Genomic DNA, 7,779 nt, shown 5'->3' on the forward strand with positions numbered 1-7,779 from the left:
TGCTGCTGATCGGCACAAATGCCGCACGGGCCGACAGGCCGTCCTGCACCTCGGAAGAGTGATGTCATGGCCCCCGTCGAGCAGAGGGGCTCCGGACCTTCCGGACCTTCCGGACCTTCCGGACCTTTCGCACCTTCCGGACCTTCTGGACACAGACTTGCCAAAGCTGAGCTGAGCTGCAGTCCCAGTTGGACAGTTGGCCCGTCTGAGCCTGCGCAACTCCTGCTCCATCTTTGGTCCTTTACCTCAACAACTATGTCATTATTGAATCATTAGCACACACACACACACACACACACACACACACACGCAAGGCAATGGAGGTGGACTGCTTGTCCTTTTGTCTACAAAGTTTTCGCTCTCGGCAGTGGCCCAGCTTCCCGAAAGAAAAACAGGAACTCAAAGTTATTTGTTTCTTTGTGGAGCACTTTTGCCAATCAATGACTTGATTGAGGGGCAGCTTTCTCATTTTCTGGAGCAATTTCGACGTATTTTTTTGTCACGGTTGAGGGTGAGATGCTCGCACAATGGCGCAAACACCTTCTCCCGCCTTCTTCCACCTGTGTGAGTCAAGGAAAAGAGCAAAAGAAAGCAGCGCGCACGCTTAGACTGCGCCTTGCGCTAGACCCGAGCTGGGCATGAAAATAGGGCCCTTCCGTGCGTGGCCTCGATCGCACGCACGCACGCGCGCGCGCACGCCCACTGCAGGTACGTAAAGGCCAGTCGGTCTGAAGAAAAGCTGATCTGGATTTGAGTCATGCGCATCACGTCGCCACGTCATCACTAATTGATCGTGTTTGCAATTCTGAAAGGAGAACGATATGCTGCCGTATGGGTTGCCATAGCAACTAGGCCATTTGAATGCAAGGGGATGCGGGGTGCTGCCGGAAACTGGAAGTCATCGAGGATGCCGGCGCTGGCCACTAAATTTGAAGAGATCCTCTGTGAGTCGCTCGCATAAAAACAATTCAAACATGTTCCTGCACATTCAATTACATTGATCACTACAAAATAGACAGATGGGCGGGGCGCGTACGTAATAATAATTCTAGCGTGGATCGGATAACGCCTGTACATGCAGTGTGCAGTACGTGAAGTATTTTGAAATCATCGGCAGGTTGGTATGGACTCACCAAGTGCAAGTCACTCACATGTTGGTCATCCTGTCCACAATGTTGCCCGCGTACGTCCAGCGGTCAAGAAAAGTATGTCTCCGTCCCATTTGGCTCCCGCTCGGCATTTGCAGGAGAGGCCGAGCGAGCCGACGGAAGCGACCCACGTCCTTTTGACACGGCCGCGGAAAAAGGGAGCACACCTGGAGCAACAAATGACCAGTCTTGTCGATGAACAACTCCGACAACTCTTCTGACGGCCTTGCGGGATTCAATCAACGATTTTATACTTTCAATCACCGTCCATTGTGATGATGATGATGATGATGATGATGATGATGACGCGGAGAAAGCCAGGGGACATCACCAGAATATTTCCGCTTGAGTAATAACACAATACCATTGCATTTTATCGCATCACTTTTGCGTTTTAACGCAAGACATTTTCAGTTTTTATAAAACAACTCTTGCAAAATAATGCAAGGTTATTTCAAGAGGAAGCAAAGACTTCCAACTTCCCATTTGTTTAAATGTATACGCTGGTCGAGATTTTTACGGTCTCAAGATGTCCCACACAAGGACATACTTGGCACGCAAAGGGATCACGTGCTAAATGTTCATCCAAAATCAGCTTTTTTCTTGCTTTTTAAAAGAACCCAACACAACACATTGAGTCGGTACTTGACCCGGTTAGGGACGAGAAGAGGGACGCGCGAAAACCCACTTCCGTCCTTGCTTAGTTGGTCCTTTGTAAAAGACTTCTCGTCGTCCGTCTCTCCGTCCACAAAATGGGCGTCCGTCTGAACCGTTCCACACCGGCTCTGGTGTCAAGATACGTATCCACCACGGATGCACAACAGGAATATGCACAAGGATGTGAAGATTCAACAAATAGTTTTGACAGTTTCAATCCTGCTGTTTGCTTCAATGTGCCTAAGCAACTGAGACAAAATACCATGTGGGTTAGGGCTGCTGGTGTCTTAGGGTTAGCGAGAGCTAGGGTTAGCCTTAGGGTTAGGGTTAGGGTTAGGGTTAGGGTTAGGGTTAGGGTTAGGATAAAAGGGCTGAGCCCTCCCCCTCGTAGGATAGGGAAATCTTTCCCCTCTCCTGGAGCGGGAGGGAGGCGCACTGTCCATCCACCCCGGGCCCCTCCCAGCACCACCATCCCTGTCTCGGCGTGCGGGCTGGCGACGTCGCCCATATCGGACTTCGGTCCAGCCGCCGTCCATCTTCTCTTGTTTGGTTTTGTTGTTATTTTTTTCTTTTCAATATTTAGTAATCACTAATTAGTAGTATTATTTATAATAAGTTATTATTTTATACTTATATTTATTTTTAATAGGTGTAGCCTTTGCTATTTAATTAATCATAAACAGAAAAGAAATGAAACAAACAGACATAAACAGTCAAAAAATGATTAATCAAAAACTAGTGTGCCCCAACAACGTTTCGGCTCATCTAGGAGCCTTCATCAGGTTTTTAGCACACTGTATTAACTGCTGATGTTGTCTCTTCCTTGTCTCCGTTCAGACTGACTGAACAAAACCAAACCAATGTGTGTGTCCCATAGAAAAACAATGGCGTCCACAAAAAGTGGAAACAAAAATGAAACTTTGCTAAAACAAATAACCAAGTTTTGCAAACCACATATATATTGTTATTAAATCAACCTTATTTGAACACTTTATGTCTTTATTATTTTAACAGTTTTATATATATTTTTGTTTGTTTTTTCTGTTTTATAGTATTTTTATTTGTATTTACTTGTTTATTTTTGGAAAAAATGACCGAACTAGAGCGTAGGGTAGAGATAGGTGTTAGAAATTAGAGTTATATTAAGAATTAGGGTTAAGAGAATCAAAATTAGGGTTAGGGTTAGGGTTAGGGTTAGGGTTAGGGTTAGAGTTAGGGTTAGAGTTAGGGTTAGGGTTAGGGTTAGGGTTAGGGTTAGGGGTAGGGGTAGGGTTAAGGTTAGGGTTAGGGTTAGAGTTAGAGTTAGAGTTAGGGTTAGGGTTAGGGTTAGGGTTAGGGTTAGGGTTGACGTGCACTGAAAATTTGGAATGTCAACATAGAATCACAGCATTTTGCGTTCCACTCCACGTCATCTAATCTGTCTCTGAGGTATCAACTCGTAGGGCTAGGGTTAGGGTTAGGGTTGGGAGGATGCAAATCCAAAACAAGTCTTATCCTCATGCACCAAAATCAGACGTGTATTTTACACCGAGCGTGAAAGAGCCTGGCAGAAATATCAAAAGACACAAACAGTTGACCATCACCTCCCAGGAAAATTTAAAAAAAAACTAAACGCTGCTTTTCCCCACTACATTTTTGTCTCCACAGGAATGGCTCATTGCTAAATTGGCAGCAGGTGAGCAGGGGTAACCAGACTGCAATTTTCCCAATTACAGTCACGAAGGGTGAGGGCTGAAGCACATTTCCACTTCAAATGGGCCAGTGCACACCAATGTCACACCTGGAGCACGGGCTACTCTTCGGAAGTGTGTGCGTGTGAGTGTGTTGGAGGCACACGTGCCTGCGTTTCCATTTGCGCTGTTACGTCGAGCTCACGCGTCTTGTACCAGGTGAGTCTTGTGACCGCCACGTCTTTTGCTAGCGCTGCTATTTTTTTTCTTCCAAACTTGATTGAATCAAACATCAAACAAAATCAGACCGGCTCTGCTTCAACCAGCTTCCGGGTTTAACAGAAACGCCTCTAGCAAAGTCACAGACGTGCGCTAAAGACGGGTTGGTCCAAAAGATCGGAATAACGATCGGATTACCAATCGGCGTAAACTAGCTCTGTCCTTCGGAATAAAATCTTGATGGGAACGGGCTCGATCGCGTCCGATGTGTACATGAAGCCGTTTTATTCCCATCAGGCATTTGATCCCAACAAATGCAAACGTGGCCATTGTCAGGAACAAAAATAGGCTGACTCGTGAGTCTTGGACACAGGTGGAAGAGGAACTCTCTCATCTAGCCGGGTGTAAAGCCACAATCATTTCTTGCTGGTGTCATTCAGCAACTTCGTGTGAAAGACGACACCACTGTCTGCCGCCTCTTACTATTGAACTAGCCCGTGGAAATGTCAGGTGATGCATGTTAAAGCGCTGGCATTTTAATCAACAATGCTGAAGAGGATCAAGCCGCATCCCGTTTCACATCTAAAAATGGAGTAGGGGAAAAAAGAAAAAGAAAAATAGGTCTTCACCGCTCGCTGAGCGCGGCACAACCGAGTTCCACCGATGGCACGTGGCTTTCCTCCAGTGGTCCTCGGTGGGTGCTGTGGAGCCAAGCCTGCAGCATCCAATGCATGACACAACTGCAGCTTGAAAGATATCTTACGACCAAACACGCGCCACTCAAGGAGAAACCAGTGGATTTGTGAGGGTTAGGCTTAGACGCATACTTTTCGGCGTATGCATCGTTCACAGTGTGATGGGAAGGCGAGGTTGGGGACCCAATTGCAGGGAAGCGCTCCAAAAATGACTTCCAAACAACAAAAGGGCAAACGAGAATTCATCCAAAATTCAAAATCAACAGAGGTGCAAAAGGAGGCGGTTGGCAGCAACAAAAGGCTCGGCGTGACGGGAGCTGAAGCCCACTTGACAACGAAGCCGCAAGGACAGACAGAAAGCAGAAAAGCCAAATACAGGCCACCGACGAGACGCGTGCGGCCGAGGGAGCCGACTGGACGACTCGGGGGACCCGCGCGACGAGCGGGCGCGGACGCGATCGCCGAACGGGACGGACAGAAAAGCGCAAAACGCAAAAGTCCAATCGAACGCAAAGCACAAGTTGCACAAGTTGCACGGGTTGCTGCTGGTTCATGGAGGAAAAGCTTTGCACGTGATTTAGCTGGCATTCGAACAGCTGTGTGTCAACCTTTTTTTCCAAATATCAATTTAAATAAGCGGGGTAGTGCCGAAGACATTTGTCCGAGTCAAGTCGCGCTTTTATTTTCCACCCGGCGAAGATGCGTGACTGAGGCTGAATCACATTCAATGCGCCCTCCTGCTAACAACGTGCATTCACCCGTCGTATACGTACGGTCGATTTAGACACGAGACTGTTGCAAAGTCCTCACGGCCCCTTTAGAAAAATCCAACAATTCCAAAGGGGTTGCCGTGCTCTGTCATAACCACCAAAAGTCGGCAACGAAGCTCATTCGGTCCTTTTTCCACGAGCAGTGACAAATGCTAAGCCAAGACGCGCCGTAGCCCCGCCCAATTTTGCAGACGGGAAGTGAAGGAAGATCCAAACGACTTTGGGATTTGAAGAAGAGCAAAGGTGGACTCTTTAGCTTGCTAGCGAGTTGACGAAAAAGTGCCATTTTCACAAAGTTTTCAGTCAAATGCATGGACGCTTTCTTCAACTATGCTGAGCTCCGGCGCACATTTGTTTGCTTGTTTGTTTGTTTGTTTGCATCGACGTCCAAGTGGGGTTGTTGAAATTCACCTCACACGCTTTGGCCTGCTCACCAGGGAGGGAAGAGATGAGCCAAAGAGCAGCCAGGCAGTCGGGAAAGCGCAGACGGAAAAGGACGAGGCGCACTCCAGCAAACGTCCCCAACGTGCAAAGCTTCTTTTGACCACCGGAAATGGCAGCCCAGAAGTCTCGCGGGAGCACTTGATGAGGAGCGGCCGAGGTGTGGCCGGGGGGACGGCCCGCGTTGCACGATCCGTACTTCAAGTAAGACGTCCGGCGGAAGACATGCGCTTCAGGTTGAGGGGAAAGGGCGCATAGCTCGACGAAAGCAGCTTTGCTACCGAAAAGCCGCTCGGCGGTCAAAGCGCAGACGCTCGCGCCGGCAAATGTTGTGGCAGCGCCAAGTGCGACTTACAACTCGGGCCTTTTTCCAAGGAAGACGGTTCCGGGCTTCCAAAGGGCTTTCTTGTGCTCTTTTCCAACGATCAAAATTGATATCCCATCACATCACCGATTAATATTGTGCTCTCTCTGGGTGAACATTTTATTGGGCCGCATCGAAAAACGGCAAGAACAGGAGGCGGCGTACCAAACGCACAAAGCTCGGCACAATCGTGTGAGCTGACCACTGGGGACGTTTCTGATGCCTTTCAGTGGTACACGCGCACACGTGCGCTCTCCTGCACATGGACGCACACGTTTGAACATGCCGTCCCCCGCGCGGCCCCTCCAGTTCACTCATCACTATGGCAACCATCTACAGTAGCTTGACATTTTCTTCTGTCTTCTCATTTGGAATAAAAATTGTTCCCGGAAATTTGTGCTCGCTCTTCCTTTCCTTTGTGCCTTTGCTCAACTCTGCTGACAGCTGCCAGGTCGGCATTGCAAATGAAAATCGGATCTTAATTGCCTTCCTCCGATGATGATGATGATGATGATGATGATGATGATGATGAGTAAGGACACCACTGGCTCCATGTGAATGCAAACAAATATGGAGGACAAGCAGAAGAAGAAAAAGAAAAGCGGAAGGCCCGTCGCCTTGCGTTTGGCTGTTTTTCTTATCGCGGCGAGGATCAGATGTGCCGCGTGTGTGCGACTGGCCGTCAAATGTGTTGTGGAAATGCAGGCTGGCAGGCAGGTCAGCAGGCAGATGGCCAAACAACACGGACGATCCGCGCTGGGGATTGGATTAACACGACGGTCTAATTGCATTTGAGAAGTCCGCCAAAGCGCATCAGCAAAAATGAAAAAAAAAAAAAAAAAAAGCGCCATGACGGTGATGGCTCGAACGGCAGCAGCAACAACATTTGGCAACTGCTGAGGAAAAGTGTTTACAATTGCGATCTCAATGACGACAACATAGCTCCTTCCGCTTCGATGCAAGACGCATTCCAATTTGGAGCACATGCAATGCATATTCCGTATACTGTGCACATGCGTTTGTCCGGAACTTTCCAGGACCGGCGTCACTAAAGATGTATTAGGCCAAAACATTTATTAGGCCGAGGGTTCGCGCCATCTGCTTGATTCGGCGCATGAGAAGAGGCAAGCGCGGCGGCCGCCTCACCATGACGACCAGCATCCAACAGTCGCTGGCCAAGCGGCACGTCGCACGCACGCACGCACGCACGCACACTGCGGCAACCTCCGCCCTCACCCAGCCAACCCAACCGGATCTTTGCCTCTATGCCGGAAAATGTCCAAGCAGAAAAACATGAGGTAGTTTGGTGCCACTTTGTGCCCTTTCAAAACCGTTTGAATGCGGCGTGGCCGACGTACGTTGCCAGATATTGCAAAGTGATGGTTCATATTTGAGGCAGAAAATGGACACAGTAGCATGCGCGGCGCCGGAAGGCACACGACTGCCCAGAACTTGCAATGTCACCTTGTACTGTGTGACGGCATATCGCTGCAGGCCAAAGCCGTATAGCTCCCTTTTCAGGAGACCCGCCAAGTTTGTTCAACCCGTATTGCAACGTGAAAGAGAAGGAAGCCATTTTCAACACTTAAGATCGAGTATCCATTTTTGAAAAAAAAAAAAAAAAAAAAAATGCAATTCACCAAAATGTGACTTGGGAGGATTTGGCCCGACACCAACGATATGCGGAGTAGGCAAAGGCCAACTTGCTGCCAGTGCCTTCTCTGTCATGGTTGCAAGATAGAGGAACTAAACGCAGGGAGGCGCAGGGCGTATACTGAACAAAATATTTATTCACAAGAAAACAGCATGGACAAG

The sequence above is a fragment of the Filicampus tigris genome, chromosome 12 (genome assembly GCF_054856515.1).
Source record: "Filicampus tigris isolate MCC_2025a chromosome 12, RoL_Ftig_1.0, whole genome shotgun sequence".
NCBI classification, from domain to species: domain Eukaryota; kingdom Metazoa; phylum Chordata; class Actinopteri; order Syngnathiformes; family Syngnathidae; genus Filicampus; species Filicampus tigris.